Here is a 20,397-nt window from a genome sequence, read left to right on the forward strand (position 1 = left end):
CTAGAGGATAAAGGCAGCAATGAAATTGCCTCCCAGGTATCAGCTGTCTGCTGATCATGCCCCTGGGACTCCTGTGAAATGCTGTGAGGATCCTGGACTAGAGGATAAAGGCAGCAATGAAAGTGCCTCCCAGGTATCAGCTGTCTGCTGATCATGCCCCTGGGACTCCTGTGACATGCTGTGTGGATCCTTGACTAGAGGATAAAGGCAGCAATGAAAGTGGCTCCCAGGTATCAGCTGTCTGCTGATCACGTCCCTAGGACTCCTGTGACATGCTATGAGGATCCTGGACTAGAGGATAAAGGCAGCAATGAAAGTGCGACCCAGGTATCAGCTGTCTGCTGATCATGCCCCTGGGACTCCTGTGACATGCTGTGAGGATCCTGGACTAGAGGATAAAGGCAGCAATGAAAGTGCCTCCCAGGTATCAGCTGTCTGCTGATCACGCCCCTGGGACTCCTGTGACATGCTGTGAGGATCCTGGACTAGAGGATAAAGGCAGCAATGAAAGTGTCTCCCAGGTATCAGCTGTCTGCTGATCATGTCCCTTGGACTCCTGTGACGTGCTATGAGGATCCTGGACTAGAGGATAAAGATAGCAATGAAAGTGCCTCCCAGGTATCAGCTGTCTGCTGATCACACCCCTGGGACTCCTGTGACATGCTGTGAGGATCCTGGATTAGAGGATAAAGGCAGCAATGAAAGTGCCTCCCAGGTATCAGCTGTCTGCTGATCACGCCCCTTGGACTCGTATGACGTACTGTGAGGATCCTGGACTAGAGGATAAAGGTAGCAATGAAAGTGCCTCCTAGGTTTCAGCTGTCTGCTGGTCACGCCACTGGGACTCCTGTGATGTGCTGTGAGGATCTTGGACAAGAGGATAAAGGTAGCAATGAAACTGCCTCCCAGGTATCAGCTGTCTGCTGATCACACCCATGGCACTCCTGTGACATGCTGTGAGGATACTGGACTAGAGGATAAAGGTTGCAATGAAAGTGCCTCCCAGATATCAGCTGTCTGCTGATCACGCCCCTGGGACTCCTGTGACAGGCTGTGAGGATACTGGACTAGAGGTTAAAGGCAGCAAATGAAAGTGCCTTCCAGGTATAAGCTGTCTGCTGATCACGCCCCTGGGACTCCTGTGACGTGCTGTGAGGATCCTGGACCAGAGGATAAAGGTAGCAATGAAAGTGCCTCCCAGGTATCAGCTGTCTGCTGGTCACACCCCTGGGACACCTGTGACATGCTGTGAGGATCCAGGACTAGAAGTTAAAGGCAGCAATGAAAGTGCCTCCCAGGTATCAGCTGTTTGCTGATCACACCCCTGGGACTCCTGTGACATTCTGTGTGGATCCTGGACTAGAGGATAAAGGTAGCAATGAAAGTGCCTATCAGGTATCAACTGTCTGCTGATCATGCCCCTGGGACTACTGTGACGTGCTGTGAGGATCGGGGACTAGAGGATAAAGGCAGCAATGAAAGTGCCTCCCAGGTATCAGCTGTCTGCTGATCACACCCCTGGGACTCCTCTGACATGCTGTTAGGATCCTGGACTAGAGGATAAAGGCAGCAATGAAAGTACCTCCCAGGTATCAGCTGTCTGCTGATCACGCCCCTGGGACTCGTGTGACATGCTGTGAGGATCCTGGACTAGAAGTTAAAGGCAGCAATGAAAGTGCCTCCCAGGTATCAGCTGTCTGCTGATCACGCCCCTGGGACTCCTGTGACATGCTGTGAGGATCCTGGACTAGAGGATAAAGGTAACAATGAAAGTGCCTATCAGGTATCAACTGTCTGCTGATCATGCCCCTGGGACTCCTGTGACGTGCTGTGAGGATCCTGGACTAGAGGATAAATATAGCAATTAAAGTGCCTCCCAGGTATCAGCTGTCTGCTGATCACGCCCCATGTACTCCTGTGATGTGCTGTGAGGATCCTGGACTAGAGGATAAAGGCAGCAATGAAAGTGCCACCCAGGTATCAGCTGTCTGCTGATCATGCCCCTGGGACTCCTGTGACGTGCTGTGAGGATCCTGGACTAGAGGATAAAGGCAGCAATAAAAGTGCCTCCCAGGTATCAGCTGTCTGCTGATCATGCCCATGGGACTCCTGTGATGTGCTGTGAGGATCCTGGACTAGAGGATAAAGGCAGCAATGAAAGTGCCTCCCAGGTATCAGCTGTCTGCTGATCATGCCCCAGGGACTCCTGTGACATGCTGTGAGGATCCTGGCCTAGAGGATTAAGGCAGCAATGAAAGTGGCTCCCAGGTATCAGCTGTCTGCTGATCATGTCCCTAGGACTCCTGTGACATGCTATGAGAATCCTGGATTAGAGGATAAAGGCAGCAATGAAAGTGCCTCCCAGGTATCAGCTGTCTGCTGATCATGCCCCTGGGACTCCTGTGACATGCTGTGAGGATCCTGGACTAGAGGATAAAGGCAGCAATGAAAGTGCCTCCCAGGTATCAGCTGTTGCTGATCACGCCCCTGGGACTCGTGTGACATGCTGTGAGGATCCAGGACTAGAGGATAAAGGCAGCAATGAAAGTGTCTCCCAGGTATCAGCTGTCTGCTGATCACGTCCCTTGGACTCCTGTGATGTGCTGTGAGGATCCTGGACTAGAGGATAAAGGTAGCAATGAAAGCGCCTCCCAGGTATCAGCTGTCTGCTCATCACACCCCTGGGACTCCTGTGACATGCTGTGAGGATCCTGGATTAGAGGATAAAGGCAGGAATGAAAGTGCCTCCTAGGTATCAGCTGTCTGCTGATCACGCCCCTGGGACTTGTGTGACATGCTGTGAGGATCCTGGGCTAGAGGTTAAAGGCAGCAATGAAAGTGCCTCCCAGGTATCAGCTGTCAGCTGATCACGCCCCTGGGACTCCTGTGACATGCTGTGAGGATCCTGGACTAGAGGATAAAGGCAGCAATGAAAGTGCCACCCAGGTATCAGCTGTCTGCTGATCACGCCCCTGTGACTCCTGTGATGTGCTGTGAGGATCCTGGACTAGAGGATAAAGGCAGCAATGAAATTGCCTCCCAGGTATCAGATGTCTGCTGATCATGCCCCTGGGACTCCTGTAACATGCTGTGAGGATCCTGAACTAGAGGATAAAGGCAGCAATGAAAGTGCCTCCCAGGTATCAGCTGTCTGCTGATCATGCCCCTGGGACTCCTGTGACATGCTGTGTGGATCCTTGACTAGAGGATAAAGGCAGCAATGAAAGTGGCTCCCAGGTATCAGCTGTCTGCTGATCACGTCCCTAGGACTCCTGTGACATGCTATGAGGATCCTGGACTAGAGGATAAAGGGAGCAATGAAAGTGCCTCCCAGGTATCAGCTGTCTGCTGATCATGCCCCTGGGACTCCTGTGACATGCTGTGAGGATCCTGGACTAGAGGATAAAGGCAGCAATGAAAGTGCCTCCCAGGTATCAGCTGTCTGCTGATCACGCCCCTTGGACTCCTGTGACATGCTGTGAGGATCCTGGACTAGAGGATAAAGGCAGCAATGAAAGTGTCTCCCAGGTATCAGCTGTCTGCTGATCACGTCCCTTGGACTCCTGTGACGTGCTATGAGGATCCTGGACTAGAGGATAAAGGTAGCAATGAAAGTGCCTCCCAGGTATCAGCTGTCTGCTGATCACACCCCTGGGACTCCTGTGACATGCTGTGAGGAACCTGGATTAGAGGATAAAGGCAGCAATGAAAGTGCCTCCCAGGTATCAGCTGTCTGCTGATCACGCCCCTTGGACTCGTATGACGTACTGTGAGGATCCTGGACTAGAGGATAAAGGTAGCAATGAAAGTGCCTCCTAGGTTTCAGCTGTCTGCTGATCACGCCACTGGGACTCCTGTGATGTGCTGTGAGGATCTTGGACAAGAGGATAAAGGTAGCAATGATAGTGCCTCCCAGGTATCAGCTGTCTGCTGATCACACTCATGGCACTCCTGTGACATGCTGTGAGGACACTGGACTAGAGGATAAAGGTTGCAATGAAAGTGCCTCCCAGATATCAGCTGTCTGCTGATCACGCCCCTGGGACTCCTGTGACGTGCTGTGAGGATCCTGGACTAGAGGATAAAGGCAGCAATGAAAGTGCCTCCCAGGTATCAGCTGTCTGCTGATCACGCCCCTGGGACTCCTGTGATGTGCTGTGAGGATCCTGGACTAGAGGATAAAGGCAGCCATGAAAGTGCCTCCCAGGTATCAGCTGTCTGCTGATCACGCCCCTGGGACTCCTGTGACATGCTGTGAGGATCCTGGACTAGAGGATAAAGGCAGCAATGAAAGTGGCTCCCAGGTATCAGCTGTCTGCTGATCACATCCCAAGGACTCCTGTGACATTCTGTCAGGATACTGGACTAGAGGATAAAGGTAGCAATGAAAGTGCCTATCAGGTATCAACTGTCTGCTGATCATGCCCCTGGGACTCCTGTGACGTGCTTTGAGGATCCTGGACTAGAGGATAAAGGCAGCAATGAAAGTGCCTCCCAGGTATCAGCTGTCTGCTGATCACACCCCTGGGACTCCTGTGACGTGCTGTGAGGATCCTGGACTAGAGGATTAAGGTAGCAATGAAAGTGCATCCCAGGTATCAGCTGTCTGCTGTTCACACCACACTCCTATGACATGCTGTGAGGATCCTGGACTAGAGGATAAAGGCAGCAATGAAAGTGCCTCCTAGGTATCAGCTGTCTGCTGATCACACCCCTGTGACTCCTGTGACATGCTGTGAGGATCCTGGACTAGAGGATATAGGCAGCAATGAAAGTGCCTCCTAGGTATCAGCTGTCTGCTGATCACGCCCCTGGGACTCGTGTGACATGCTGTGAGGATCCTTGACTAGAGGTTAAAGGCAGCAATGAAAGTGCCTCCCAGGTATCAGCTGTCTGCTGATCACGCCCCTGTGACTCCTGTGACGTGCTGTGAGGATCCTGGACTAGAGGATAAAGGTAGCAATGAAAGTGCCTCCCAGGTATCAGCTGTCTGCTGATCACACCCCTGGGACTCCTGTGACATGCTGTGAGGATCCTGGATTAGAGGATAAAGGCAGCAATGAAAGTGCCTCCCAGGTATCAGCTGTCTGCTGATCACGCCCCTTGGACTCGTATGACGTACTGTGAGGATCCTGGACTAGAGGATAAAGGTAGCAATGAAAGTGCCTCCTAGGTTTCAGCTGTCTGCTGATCATGCCACAGGGACTCCTGTGATGTGCTGTGAGGATCTTGGACTAGAGGATAAAGGTAGCAATGAAACTGCCTCCCAGGTATCAGCTGTCTGCTGATCACACCCATGGCACTCCTGTGACATGCTGTGAGGATCCTGGACTAGAGGATAAAGGTTGCAATGAAAGTGCCTCCCAGATATCAGCTGTCTGCTGATCATGTCCCTGGGACTCCTGTGACATGCTGTGAGGATCCTGGACTAGAGGTTAAAGGCAGCAAATGAAGGTGCCTCCCAGGTATCAGCTGTCTGCTGATCACGCCCCTGGGACTCCTGTGACGTGCTGTGAGGATCCTGGACCAGAGGATAAAGGTAGCAATGAAAGTGCCTCCCAGGTATCAGCTGTTTGCTGATCACGCCCCTGGGAATCCTGTGACATGCTGTGAGGATCCTGGACTAGAGGATAAAGGCAGCAATGAAAGTGCCTCCCAGGTATCAGCTGTCTGCTGATCACGCCCCTGGGACTCCTGTGACGTGCTGTGAGGATCCTGGGCTAGAGGATAAAGGTAGCAATGAAAGTGCCTCCCAGGTATCAGTTGTCTGCTGATCACGCCCCTGGGACTCCTGTGACATGCTGTGAGGATCCTGGATTAGAGGATAAAGGCAGCAATGAAATTGCCTCCCAGGTATCAGCTGTCTGCTGATCACGCCCCTTGGACTCGTGTGACGTACTGTGAGGATCCTGGACTAGAGGATAATGGCAGCAATGAAAGTGCCTCCCAGGTATCAGCTGTCTGCTGGTCACACCCCTGGGACACCTGTGACATGCTGTGAGGATCCTGGACTAGAGGTTAAAGGCAGCAATGAAAGTGCCTCCCAGGTATCAGCTGTCTGCTGATCACACCCCTGGGACTCCTGTGACATTCTGTGTGGATCCTGGACTAGAGGATAAAGGTAGAAATGAAAGTGCCTATCAGGTATCAACTGTCTGCTGATCACGCCCCTGGGATTCCTGTGACATGCTGTGAGGATCCTGGACAAGAGGTTAAAGGCAGCAATGAAAGTACCTCCCAGGTATCCGCTGTCTGCTGATCACGCCCCGGGGACTCCTGTGACATTCTGTCAGGATCCTGGACTAGAGGATAAAGGTAGCAATGAAAGTGCCTATCAGGTATCAACTGTCTGCTGATCATGCCCATGGGACTCCTGTGATGTGCTGTGAGGATCCTGGACTAGAGGATAAAGGTAGCAATGAAAGTGCATCCCAGGTATCAGCTGTCTGCTGTTCACACCACACTCCTATGACATGCTGTGAGGATCCTGGACTATAGGATAAAGGCAGCAATGAAAGTGCCTCCTAGGTATCAGCTGTCTGCTGATCACACCCCTGTGACTCCTGTGACATGCTGTGAGGATCCTGGACTAGAGGATAAAGGCAGCAATGAAAGTGCCTCCTAGGTATCAGCTGTCTGCTGATCACGCCCCTGGGACTCGTGTGACATGCTGTGAGGATCCTGGACTAGAAGTTAAAGGCAGCAATGAAAGTGCCTCCCAGGTATCAGCTGTCTGCTGATCACGCCCCTGGGACTCCTGTGACATGCTGTGAGGATCCTGGACTAGAGGATAAAGGTAACAATGAAAGTGCCTATCAGGTATCAACTGTCTACTGATCATGCCCCTGGGACTCCTGTGACGTGCTGTGAGGATCCTGGACTAGAGGATAAATATAGCAATTAAAGTGCCTCCCAGGTATCAGCTGTCTGCTGATCATGCCCCTGGGACTCCTGTGACGTGCTGTGAGGATCCTGGACTAGAGGATAAAGGCAGCAATAAAAGTGCCTCCCAGGTATCAGCTGTCTGCTGATCACGCCCCTGGGACTCCTGTGACATGCTGTGAGGATCCTGGACTAGAGGATAAAGGCAGCAATGAAAGTGCCTCCCAGGTATCAGCTGTCTGCTGATCATGCCCCTGGGACTCCTATGACATGCTGTGAGGATCCTGGACTAGAGGATTAAGGCAGCAATGAAAGTGGCTCCCAGGTATCAGCTGTCTGCTGATCATGTCCCTAGGACTCCTGTGACATGCTATGAGAATCCTGGATTAGAGGATAAAGGCAGCAATGAAAGTGCCTCCCAGGTATCAGCTGTCTGCTGATCATGCCCCTGGGACTCCTGTGACATGCTGTGAGGATCCTGGACTAGAGGATAAAGGCAGCAATGAAAGTGCCTCCCAGGTATCAGCTGTTGCTGATCACGCCCCTGGGACTCCTGTGACATGCTGTGAGGATCCAGGACTAGAGGATAAAGGCAGCAATGAAAGTGTCTCCCAGGTATCAGCTGTCTGCTGATCACGTCCCTTGGACTCCTGTGATGTGCTGTGAGATTCCTGGACTAGAGGATAAAGGTAGTAATGAAAGCACCTCCCAGGTATCAGCTGTCTGCTCATCACACCCCTGGGACTCCTGTGACATGCTGTGAGGATCCTGGATTAGAGGATAAAGGCAGCAATGAAAGTGCCTCCTAGGTATCAGCTGTCTGCTGATCACGCCCCTGGGACTCGTGTGACATGCTGTGAGGATCCTGGGCTAGAGGTTAAAGGCAGCAATGAAAGTGCCTCCCAGGTATCAGCTGTCAGCTGATCACGCCCCTGGGACTCCTGTGACATGCTGTGAGGATCCTGGACTAGAGGATAAAGGCAGCAATGAAAGTGCCACCCAGGTATCAGCTGTCTGCTGATCACGCCCCTGGGACTCCTGTGACGTGCTGTGAGGATCCTGGACTAGAGGATAAAGGCAGCAATGAAATTGCCTCCCAGGTATCAGCTGTCTGCTGATCATGCCCCTGGGACTCCTGTGAAATGCTGTGAGGATCCTGGACTAGAGGATAAAGGCAGCAATGAAAGTGCCTCCCAGGTATCAGCTGTCTGCTGATCATGCCCCTGGGACTCCTGTGACATGCTGTGTGGATCCTTGACTAGAGGATAAAGGCAGCAATGAAAGTGGCTCCCAGGTATCAGCTGTCTGCTGATCACGTCCCTAGGACTCCTGTGACATGCTATGAGGATCCTGGACTAGAGGATAAAGGCAGCAATGAAAGTGCGACCCAGGTATCAGCTGTCTGCTGATCATGCCCCTGGGACTCCTGTGACATGCTGTGAGGATCCTGGACTAGAGGATAAAGGCAGCAATGAAAGTGCCTCCCAGGTATCAGCTGTCTGCTGATCACGCCCCTGGGACTCCTGTGACATGCTGTGAGGATCCTGGACTAGAGGATAAAGGCAGCAATGAAAGTGTCTCCCAGGTATCAGCTGTCTGCTGATCATGTCCCTTGGACTCCTGTGACGTGCTATGAGGATCCTGGACTAGAGGATAAAGGTAGCAATGAAAGTGCCTCCCAGGTATCAGCTGTCTGCTGATCACACCCCTGGGACTCCTGTGACATGCTGTGAGGATCCTGGATTAGAGGATAAAGGCAGCAATGAAAGTGCCTCCCAGGTATCAGCTGTCTGCTGATCACGCCCCTTGGACTCGTATGACGTACTGTGAGGATCCTGGACTAGAGGATAAAGGTAGCAATGAAAGTGCCTCCTAGGTTTCAGCTGTCTGCTGGTCATGCCACTGGGACTCCTGTGATGTGCTGTGAGGATCTTGGACAAGAGGATAAAGGTAGCAATGAAAGTGCCTCCCAGGTATCAGCTGTCTGCTGATCACACCCATGGCACTCCTGTGACATGCTGTGAGGATACTGGACTAGAGGATAAAGGTTGCAATGAAAGTGCCTCCCAGATATCAGCTGTCTGCTGATCACGCCCCTGGGACTCCTGTGACAGGCTGTGAGGATACTGGACTAGAGGTTAAAGGCAGCAAATGAAAGTGCCTTCCAGGTATAAGCTGTCTGCTGATCACGCCCCTGGGACTCCTGTGACGTGCTGTGAGGATCCTGGACCAGAGGATAAAGGTAGCAATGAAAGTGCCTCCCAGGTATCAGCTGTCTGCTGGTCACACCCCTGGGACACCTGTGACATGCTGTGAGGATCCAGGACTAGAAGTTAAAGGCAGCAATGAAAGTGCCTCCCAGGTATCAGCTGTTTGCTGATCACACCCCTGGGACTCCTGTGACATTCTGTGTGGATCCTGGACTAGAGGATAAAGGTAGCAATGAAAGTGCCTATCAGGTATCAACTGTCTGCTGATCATGCCCCTGGGACTACTGTGACGTGCTGTGAGGATCGGGGACTAGAGGATAAAGGCAGCAATGAAAGTGCCTCCCAGGTATCAGCTGTCTGCTGATCACACCCCTGGGACACCTCTGACATGCTGTTAGGATCCTGGACTAGAGGATAAAGGCAGCAATGAAAGTACCTCCCAGGTATCAGCTGTCTGCTGATCACGCCCCTGGGACTTGTGTGACATGCTGTGAGGATCCTAGACTAGAGGTTAAAGGCAGCAATGAAAGTGCCTCCCAGGTATCAGCTGTCTGCTGATCACGCCCCTGGGACTCCTGTGACGTGCTGTGAGGTTCCTGGACTAGAGGATAAAGGTAGCAATGAAAGTGCCTATCAGGTATCAACTGTCTGCTGGTCATGCCCCTGGGACTCCTGTGATGTGCTGTGAGGATCCTGGACTAGAGGATAAAGGAAGCAATGAAAGTGCCTCCCAGGTATCAGCGGTCTGCTGATCACGCCCCTGGGACTCCTGTGACGTGCTGTGAGGATCCTGGACTAGAGGATAAAGGCAGCAATGAAAGTGCCTCCCAGGTATCAGCTGTCTGCTGATCATGCCCCTGGGACTCCTGTGACGTGCTGTGAGGATCCTGGACTAGAGGATAAAGGCAGCAATGAAAGTGCCTCCCAGGTATCAGCTGTCTGCTGATCACGCCCCTGGGACTCCTGTGATGTGCTGTGAGGATCCTGGACTAGAGGATAAAGGCAGCAATGAAAGTACCGCCCAGGTATCAGCTGTCTGCTGATCACGCCCCTGGGACTCCTGTGACATGCTGTGAGGATCCTGGACTAGAGGATAAAGGTAGCAATGAAACTGCCTCCCAGGTATCAGCTGTCTGCTGATCACACCCATGGCACTCCTGTGACATGCTGTGAGGATCCTGGACTAGAGGATAAAGGTTGCAATGAAAGTGCCTCCCAGATATCAGCTGTCTGCTGATCATGTCCCTGGGACTCCTGTGACATGCTGTGAGGATCCTGGACTAAAGGTTAAAGGCAGCAAATGAAAGTGCCTCCCAGGTATCAGCTGTCTGCTGATCACGCCCCTGGGTCTCCTGTGACGTGCTGTGAGGATCCTGGACCAGAGGATAAAGGTAGCAATGAAAGTGCCTCCCAGGTATCAGCTGTTTGCTGATCACGCCCCTGGGAATCCTGTGACATGCTGTGAGGATCCTGGACTAGAGGATAAAGGCAGCAATGAAAGTGCCTCCCAGGTATCAGCTGTCTGCTGATCACACCCCTTGGACTCGTGTGACGTACTGTGAGGATCCTGGACTAGAGGATAAAGGCAGCAATGAAAGTGCCTCCCAGGTATCAGCTGTCTGCTGGTCACACCCCTGGGACACCTGTGACATGCTGTGAGGATCCTGGACTAGAGGTTAAAGGCAGCAATGAAAGTGCCTCCCAGGTATCAGCTGTCTGCTGATCACACCCCTGGGACTCCTGTGACATTCTGTGTGGATCCTGGACTAGAGGATAAAGGTAGCAATGAAAGTGCCTATCAGGTATCAACTGTCTGCTGATCACGCCCCTGGGACTCCCGTGACATGCTGTGAGGATCCTGGACTAGTGGATAAAGGCAGCAATGAAAGTGCCTCCCAGGTATCAGCTGTCTGCTGATCATGCCCCTGGGACTCCTGTAACGTGCTGTGAGGATCCTGGACTAGAGGATAAAGGTAGCACTGAAAGTACCTCCCAGGTATCAGCTGTCTGCTGGTCACACCCCTGGGACTCCAGTGACATGCTGTGAGGATCCTGGACAAGAGGTTAAAGGCAGCAATGAAAGTACCTCCCAGGTATCAGCTGTCTGCTGATCACGCCCCTGGGACTCCTGTGACATTCTGTCAGGATCCTGGACTAGAGGATAAAGGTAGCAATGAAAGTGCCTATCAGGTATCAACTGTCTGCTGATCATGCCCCTGGGACTCCTGTGATGTGCTTTGAGGATCCTGGACTAGAGGATAAAGGCAGCAATGAAAGTGCCTCCCAGGTATCAGCTGTCTGCTGATCACACCCCTGGGACTCCTGTGATGTGCTGTGAGGATCCTGGACTAGAGGATTAAGGTAGCATTGAAAGTGCATCCCAGGTATCAGCTGTCTGCTGTTCACACCACACTCCTATGACATGCTGTGAGGATCCTGGACTAGAGGATAAAGGCGGCAATGAAAGTGCCTCCTAGGTATCAGCTGTCTGCTGATCACACCCTGTGACTCCTGTGACATGCTGTGAGGATCCTGGACTAGAGGATAAAGGCAGCAATGAAAGTGCCTCCTAGGTATCAGCTGTCTGCTGATCACGCCCCTGGGACTCGTGTGACATGCTGTGAGGATTCTGGACTAGAAGTTAAAGGCAGCAATGAAAGTGCCTCCCAGGTATCAGCTGTCTGCTGATCACGCCCCTGGGACTCCTGTGACATGCTGTGAGGATCCTGGACTAGAGGATAAAGGTAACAATGAAAGTGCCTATCAGGTATCAACTGCCTGCTGATCATGCCCCTGGGACTCCTGTGACGTGCTGTGAGGATCCTGGACTAGAGGATAAATATAGCAATTAAAGTGCCTCCCAGGTATCAGCTGTCTGCTGATCACGCCCCATGTACTCCTGTGATGTGCTGTGAGGATCCTGGACTAGAGGATAAAGGCAGCAATGAAAGTGCCACCCAGGTATCAGCTGTCTGCTGATCATGCCCCTGGGACTCCTGTGACGTGCTGTGAGGATCCTGGACTAGAGGATAAAGGCAGCAATAAAAGTGCCTCCCAGGTATCAGCTGTCTGCTGATCATGCCCATGGGACTCCTGTGACGTGCTGTGAGGATCCTGGACTAGAGGATAAAGGCAGCAATGAAAGTGCCTCCCAGGTATCAGCTGTCTACTGATCATGCCCCAGGGACTCCTGTGACATGCTGTGAGGATCCTGGCCTAGAGGATTAAGGCAGCAATGAAAGTGGCTCCCAGGTATCAGCTGTCTGCTGATCATGTCCCTAGGACTCCTGTGACATGCTATGAGAATCCTGGATTAGAGGATAAAGGCAGCAATGAAAGTGCCTCCCAGGTATCAGCTGTCTGCTGATCATGCCCCTGGGACTCCTGTGACATGCTGTGAGGATCCTGGACTAGAGGATAAAGGCAGCAATGAAAGTGCCTCCCAGGTATCAGCTGTTGCTGATCACGCCCCTGGGACTCGTGTGACATGCTGTGAGGATCCAGGACTAGAGGATAAAGGCAGCAATGAAAGTTTCTCCCAGGTATCAGCTGTCTGCTGATCACGTCCCTTGGACTCCTGTGATGTGCTGTGAGGATCCTGGACTAGAGGATAAAGGTAGCAATGAAAGCGCCTCCCAGGTATCAGCTGTCTGCTCATCACACCCCTGGGACTCCTGTGACATGCTGTGAGGATCCTGGATTAGAGGATAAAGGCAGGAATGAAAGTGCCTCCTAGGTATCAGCTGTCTGCTGATCACGCCCCTGGGACTTGTGTGACATGCTGTGAGGATCCTGGGCTAGAGGTTAAAGGCAGCAATGAAAGTGCCTCCCAGGTATCAGCTGTCAGCTGATCACGCCCCTGGGACTCCTGTGACATGCTGTGAGGATCCTGGACTAGAGGATAAAGGCAGCAATGAAAGTGCCACCCAGGTATCAGCTGTCTGCTGATCACGCCCCTGTGACTCCTGTGATGTGAAGTGAGGATCCTGGACTAGAGGATAAAGGCAGCAATGAAATTGCCTCCCAGGTATCAGCTGTCTGCTGATCATGCCCCTGGGACTCCTGTGACATGCTGTGAGGATCCTGGACTAGAGGATAAAGGCAGCAATGAAAGTGCCTCCCAGGTATCAGCTGTCTGCTGATCATGCCCCTGGGACTCCTGTGACATGCTGTGTGGATCCTTGACTAGAGGATAAAGGCAGCAATGAAAGTGGCTCCCAGGTATCAGCTGTCTGCTGATCATGTCCCTAGGACTCCTGTGACATGCTATGAGGATCCTGGACTAGAGGATAAAGGCAGCAATGAAAGTGCCTCCCAGGTATCAGCTGTCTGCTGATCATACCCCTGGGACTCCTGTGACATGCTGTGAGGATCCTGGACTAGAGGATAAAGGCAGCAATGAAAGTGCCTCCCAGGTATCAGCTGTCTGCTGATCACGCCCCTTGGACTCCTGTGACATGCTGTGAGGATCCTGGACTAGAGGATAAAGGCAGCAATGAAAGTGTCTCCCAGGTATCAGCTGTCTGCTGATCACGTCCCTTGGACTCCTGTGACGTGCTATGAGGATCCTGGACTAGAGGATAAAGGTAGCAATGAAAGTGCCTCCCAGGTATCAGCTGTCTGCTGATCACACCCCTGGGACTCCTGTGACATGCTGTGAGGAACCTGGATTAGAGGATAAAGGCAGCAATGAAAGTGCCTCCCAGGTATCAGCTGTCTGCTGATCACGCCCCTTGGACTCGTATGACGTACTGTGAGGATCCTGGACTAGAGGATAAAGGTAGCAATGAAAGTGCCTCCTAGGTTTCAGCTGTCTGCTGATCACGCCACTGGGACTCCTGTGATGTGCTGTGAGGATCTTGGACAAGAGGATAAAGGTAGCAATGAAAGTGCCTCCCAGGTATCAGCTGTCTGCTGATCACACCCATGGCACTCCTGTGACATGCTGTGAGGATACTGGACTAGAGGATAAAGGTTGCAATGAAAGTGCCTCCCAGATATCAGCAGTCTGCTGATCACGCCCCTGGGACTCCTGTGACGTGCTGTGAGGATCCTGGACTAGAGGATAAAGGCAGCAATGAAAGTGCCTCCCAGGTATCAGCTGTCTGCTGATCATGCCCCTGGTACTCCTGTGATGTGCTGTGAGGATCCTGGACTAGAGGATAAAGGCAGCCATGAAAGTGCCTCCCAGGTATCAGCTGTCTGCTGATCACGCCCCTGGGACTCCTGTGACATGCTGTGAGGATCCTGGACTAGAGGATAAAGGCAGCAATGAAAGTGGCTCCCAGGTATCAGCTGTCTGCTGATCACATCCCAAGGACTCCTGTGACATTCTGTCAGGATACTGGACTAGAGGATAAAGGTAGCAATGAAAGTGCCTATCAGGTATCAACTGTCTGCTGATCATGCCCCTGGGACTCCTGTGACGTGCTTTGAGGATCCTGGACTAGAGGATAAAGGCAGCAATGAAAGTGCCTCCCAGGTATCAGCTGTCTGCTGTTCACACCACACTCCTATGACATGCTGTGAGGATCCTGGACTAGAGGACAAAGGCAGCAATGAAAGTGCCTCCTAGGTATCAGCTGTCTGCTGATCACACCCCTGTGACTTCTGTGACATGCTGTGAGGATCCTGGACTAGAGGATATAGGCAGCAATGAAAGTGCCTCCTAGGTATCAGCTGTCTGCTGATCACGCCCCTGGGATTCGTGTGACATGCTGTGAGGATCCTTGACTAGAGGTTAAAGGCAGCAATGAAAGTGCCTCCCAGGTATCAGCTGTCTGCTGATCACGCCCCTGGGACTCCTGTGACGTGCTGTGAGGATCCTGGACTAGAGGATAAAGGTAGCAATGAAAGTGCCTCCCAGGTATCAGCTGTCTGCTGATCACACCCCTGGGACTCCTGTGACATCCTGTGAGGATCCTGGATTAGAGGATAAAGGCAGCAATGAAAGTGCCTCCCAGGTATCAGCTGTCTGCTGATCACGCCCCTTGGACTCGTATGACGTACTGTGAGGATCCTGGACTAGAGGATAAAGGTAGCAATGAAAGTGCCTCCTAGGTTTCAGCTGTCTGCTGATCACGCCACAGGGACTCCTGTGATGTGCTGTGAGGATCTTGGACTAGAGGATAAAGGTAGCAATGAAACTGCCTCCCAGGTATCAGCTGTCTGCTGATCACACCCATGGCACTCCTGTGACATGCTGTGAGGATCCTGGACTAGAGGATAAAGGTTGCAATGAAAGTGCCTCCCAGATATCAGCTGTCTGCTGATCATGTCCCTGGGACTCCTGTGACATGCTGCGAGGATCCTGGACTAGAGGTTAAAGGCAGCAAATGAAGGTGCCTCCCAGGTATCAGCTGTCTGCTGATCACGCCCCTGGGACTCCTGTGACATGCTGTGAGGATCCTGGACCAGAGGATAAAGGTAGCAATGAAAGTGCCTCCCAGGTATCAGCTGTTTGCTGATCACGCCCCTGGGAATCCTGTGACATGCTGTGAGGATCCTGGACTAGAGGATAAAGGCAGCAATGAAAGTGCCTCCCAGGTATCAGCTGTCTGCTGATCACGCCCCTGGGACTCCTGTGACGTGCTGTGAGGATCCTGGGCTAGAGGATAAAGGTAGCAATGAAAGTGCCTCCCAGGTATCAGTTGTCTGCTGATCACGCCCCTGGGACTCCTGTGACATGCTGTGAGGATCCTGGATTAGAGGATAAAGGCAGCAATGAAATTGCCTCCCAGGTATCAGCTGTCTGCTGATCACGCCCCTTGGACTCGTGTGACGTACTGTGAGGATCCTGGACTAGAGGATAATGGCAGCAATGAAAGTGCCTCCCAGGTATCAGCTGTCTGCTGGTCACACCCCTGGGACACCTGTGACATGCTGTGAGGATCCTGGACTAGAGGTTAAAGGCAGCAATGAAAGTGCCTCCCAGGTATCAGCTGTCTGCTGATCACACCCCTGGGACTCCTGTGACATTCTGTGTGGATCCTGGACTAGAGGATAAAGGTAGCAATGAAAGTGCCTATCAGGTATCAACTGTCTGCTGATCACGCCCCTGGGACTCCTGTGACATGCTGTGAGGATCCTGGACAAGAGGTTAAAGGCAGCAATGAAAGTACCTCCCAGGTATCCGCTGTCTGCTGATCACGCCCCGGGGACTCCTGTGACATTCTGTCAGGATCCTGGACTAGAGGATAAAGGTAGCAATGAAAGTGCCTATCAGGTATCAACTGTCTGCTGATCATGCCCATGGGACTCCTGTGATGTGCTGTGAGGATCCTGGACTAGAGGATTAAGGTAGCAATGAAAGTGCATCCCAGGTATCAGCTGTCTGCTGTTCACACCACACTCCTATGACATGCTGTGAGGATCCTGGACTAGAGGATAAAGGCAGCAATGAAAGTGCCTCCTAGGTATCAGCTGTCTGCTGATCACACCCCTGTGACTCCTGTGACATGCTGTGAGGATCCTGGACTAGAGGATAAAGGCAGCAATGAAAGTGCCTCCTAGGTATCAGCTGTCTGCTGATCACGCCCCTGGGACTCGTGTGACATGCTGTGAGGATCCTGGACTAGAAGTTAAAGGCAGCAATGAAAGTGCCTCCCAGGTATCAGCTGTCTGCTGATCACGCCCCTGGGACTCCTGTGACATGCTGTGAGGATCCTGGACTAGAGGATAAAGGTAACAATGAAAGTGCCTATCAGGTATCAACTGTCTGCTGATCATGCCCCTGGGACTCCTGTGACGTGCTGTGAGGATCCTGGACTAGAGGATAAATATAGCAATTAAAGTGCCTCCCAGGTATCAGCTGTCTGCTGATCATGCCCCTGGGACTCCTGTGACGTGCTGTGAGGATCCTGGACTAGAGGATAAAGGCAGCAATAAAAGTGCCTCCCAGGTATCAGCTGTCTGCTGATCACGCCCCTGGGACTCCTGTGACATGCTGTGAGGATCCTGGACTAGAGGATAAAGGCAGCAATGAAAGTGCCTCCCAGGTATCAGCTGTCTGCTGATCATGCCCCTGGGACTCCTGTGACATGCTGTGAGGATCCTGGACTAGAGGATTAAGGCAGCAATGAAAGTGGCTCCCAGGTATCAGCTGTCTGCTGATCATGTCCCTAGGACTCCTGTGACATGCTATGAGAATCCTGGATTAGAGGATAAAGGCAGCAATGAAAGTGCCTCCCAGGTATCAGCTGTCTGCTGATCATGCCCCTGGGACTCCTGTGACATGCTGTGAGGATCCTGGACTAGAGGATAAAGGCAGCAATGAAAGTACCTCCCAGGTATCAGCTGTTGCTGATCACGCCCCTGGGACTCCTGTGACATGCTGTGAGGATCCAGGACTAGAGGATAAAGGCAGCAATGAAAGTGTCTCCCACATATCAGCTGTCTGCTGATCACGTCCCTTGGACTCCTGTGATGTGCTCTGAGATTCCTGGACTAGAGGATAAAGGTAGCAATGAAAGCACCTCCCAGGTATCAGCTGTGTGCTCATCACACCCCTGGGACTCCTGTGACATGCTGTGAGGATCCTGGATTAGAGGATAAAGGCAGCAATGAAAGTGCCTCCTAGGTATCAGCTGTCTGCTGATCACGCCCCTGGGACTCGTGTGACATGCTGTGAGGATCCTGGGCTAGAGGTTAAAGGCAGCAATGAAAGTGCCTCCCAGGTATCAGCTGTCAGCTGATCACGCCCCTGGGACTCCTGTGACATGCTGTGAGGATCCTGGACTAGAGGATAAAGGCAGCAATGAAAGTGCCACCCAGGTATCAGCTGTCTGCTGATCACGCCCCTGGGACTCCTGTGACGTGCTGTGAGGATCCTGGACTAGAGGATAAAGGCAGCAATGAAATTGCCTCCCAGGTATCAGCTGTCTGCTGATCATGCCCCTGGGACTCCTGTGAAATGCTGTGAGGATCCTGGACTAGAGGATAAAGGCAGCAATGAAAGTGCCTCCCAGGTATCAGCTGTCTGCTGATCATGCCCCTGGGACTCATGTGACATGCTGTGTGGATCCTTGACTAGAGGATAAAGGCAGCAATGAAAGTGGCTCCCAGGTATCAGCTGTCTGCTGATCACGTCCCTAGGACTCCTGTGACATGCTATGAGGATCCTGGACTAGAGGATAAAGGCAGCAATGAAAGTGCGACCCAGGTATCAGCTGTCTGCTGATCATGCCCCTGGGACTCCTGTGACATGCTGTGAGGATCCTGGACTAGAGGATAAAGGCAGCAATGAAAGTGCCTCCCAGGTATCAGCTGTCTGCTGATCACGCCCCTGGGACTCCTGTGACATGCTGTGAGGATCCTGGACTAGAGGATAAAGGCAGCAATGAAAGTGTCTCCCAGGTATCAGCTGTCTGCTGATCATGTCCCTTGGACTCCTGTGACGTGCTATGAGGATCCTGGACTAGAGGATAAAGGTAGCAATGAAAGTGCCTCCCAGGTATCAGCTGTCTGCTGATCACACCCCTGGGACTCCTGTGACATGCTGTGAGGATCCTGGATTAGAGGATAAAGGCAGCAATGAAAGTGCCTCCCAGGTATCAGCTGTCTGCTGATCACGCCCCTTGGACTCGTATGACGTACTGTGAGGATCCTGGACTAGAGGATAAAGGTAGCAATGAAAGTGCCTCCTAGGTTTCAGCTGTCTGCTGGTCACGCCACTGGGACTCCTGTGATGTGCTGTGAGGATCTTGGACAAGAGGATAAAGGTAGCAATGAAACTGCCTCCCAGGTATCAGCTGTCTGCTGATCACACCCATGGCACTCCTGTGACATGCTGTGAGGATACTGGACTAGAGGATAAAGGTTGCAATGAAAGTGCCTCCCAGATATCAGCTGTCTGCTGATCACGCCCCTGGGACTCCTGTGACGTGCTGTGAGGATACTGGACTAGAGGTTAAAGGCAGCAAATGAAAGTGCCTTCCAGGTATAAGCTGTCTGCTGATCACGCCCCTGGGACTCCTGTGACGTGCTGTGAGGATCCTGGACCAGAGGATAAAGGTAGCAATGAAAGTGCCTCCCAGGTATCAGCTGGCTGCTGGTCACACCCCTGGGACACCTGTGACATGCTGTGAGGATCCAGGACTAGAAGTTAAAGGCAGCAATGAAAGTGCCTCCCAGGTATCAGCTGTTTGCTGATCACACCCCTGGGACTCCTGTGACATTCTGTGTGGATCCTGGACTAGAGGATAAAGGTAGCAATGAAAGTGCCTATCAGGTATCAACTGTCTGCTGATCATGCCCCTGGGACTACTGTGACGTGCTGTGAGGATCTGGGACTAGAGGATAAAGGCAGCAATGAAAGTGCCTCCCAGGTATCAGCTGTCTGCTGATCACACCCCTGGGACTCCTCTGACATGCTGTTAGGATCCTGGACTAGAGGATAAAGGCAGCAATGAAAGTACCTCCCAGGTATCAGCTGTCTGCTGATCACGCCCCTGGGACTTGTGTGACATGCTGTGAGTATCCTAGACTAGAGGTTAAAGGCAGCAATGAAAGTGCCTCCCAGGTATCAGCTGTCTGCTGATCACGCCCCTGGGACTCCTGTGACGTGCTGTGAGGATCCTGGACTAGAGGATGAAGGTAGCAATGAAAGTGCCTATCAGGTATCAACTGTCTGCTGGTCATGCCCCTGGGACTCCTGTGATGTGCTGTGAGGATCCTGGACTAGAGGATAAAGGAAGCAATGAAAGTGCCTCCCAGGTATCAGCGGTCTGCTGATCACGCCCCTGGGACTCCTGTGACGTGCTGTGAGGATCCTGGACTAGAGGATTAAGGCAGCAATGAAAGTGCCTCCCAGGTATAAGCTGTCTGCTGATCACGCCCCTGGGACTCCTGTGACGTGCTGTGAGGATCCTGGACTAGAGGATAAAGGCAGCAATGAAAGTGCCTCCCAGGTATCAGCTGTCTGCTGATCACGCCCCTGGGACTCCTGTGATGTGCTGTGAGGATCCTGGACTAGAGGATAAAGGCAGCAATGAAAGTACCTCCCAGGTATCAGCTGTCTGCTGATCACGCCCCTGGGACTCCTGTGACATGCTGTGAGGATCCTGGACTAGAGGATAAAGGCAGCAATGAAAGAGGCTCCCAGGTATCAGCTGTATGCTGATCATGTCCCAAGGACTCCTGTGACATGCTATGAGGATCCTGGACTAGAGGAAAAATGCAGCAATGAAAGTGCCTCCAAGGTATCAGCTGTCTGCTGATCATGCCCCTGGGACTCCTGTGACATGCTGTGAGGATCCTGGACTAGAGGATAAAGGCAGCAATGAAAGTGCCTCCCAGGTATCAGCTG

The sequence above is a fragment of the Taudactylus pleione genome, unplaced genomic scaffold (genome assembly GCF_031769625.1).
Source record: "Taudactylus pleione unplaced genomic scaffold, aTauple2 ptg000417l, whole genome shotgun sequence".
In the NCBI taxonomy this organism is placed as follows: Eukaryota; Metazoa; Chordata; class Amphibia; order Anura; family Myobatrachidae; genus Taudactylus; species Taudactylus pleione.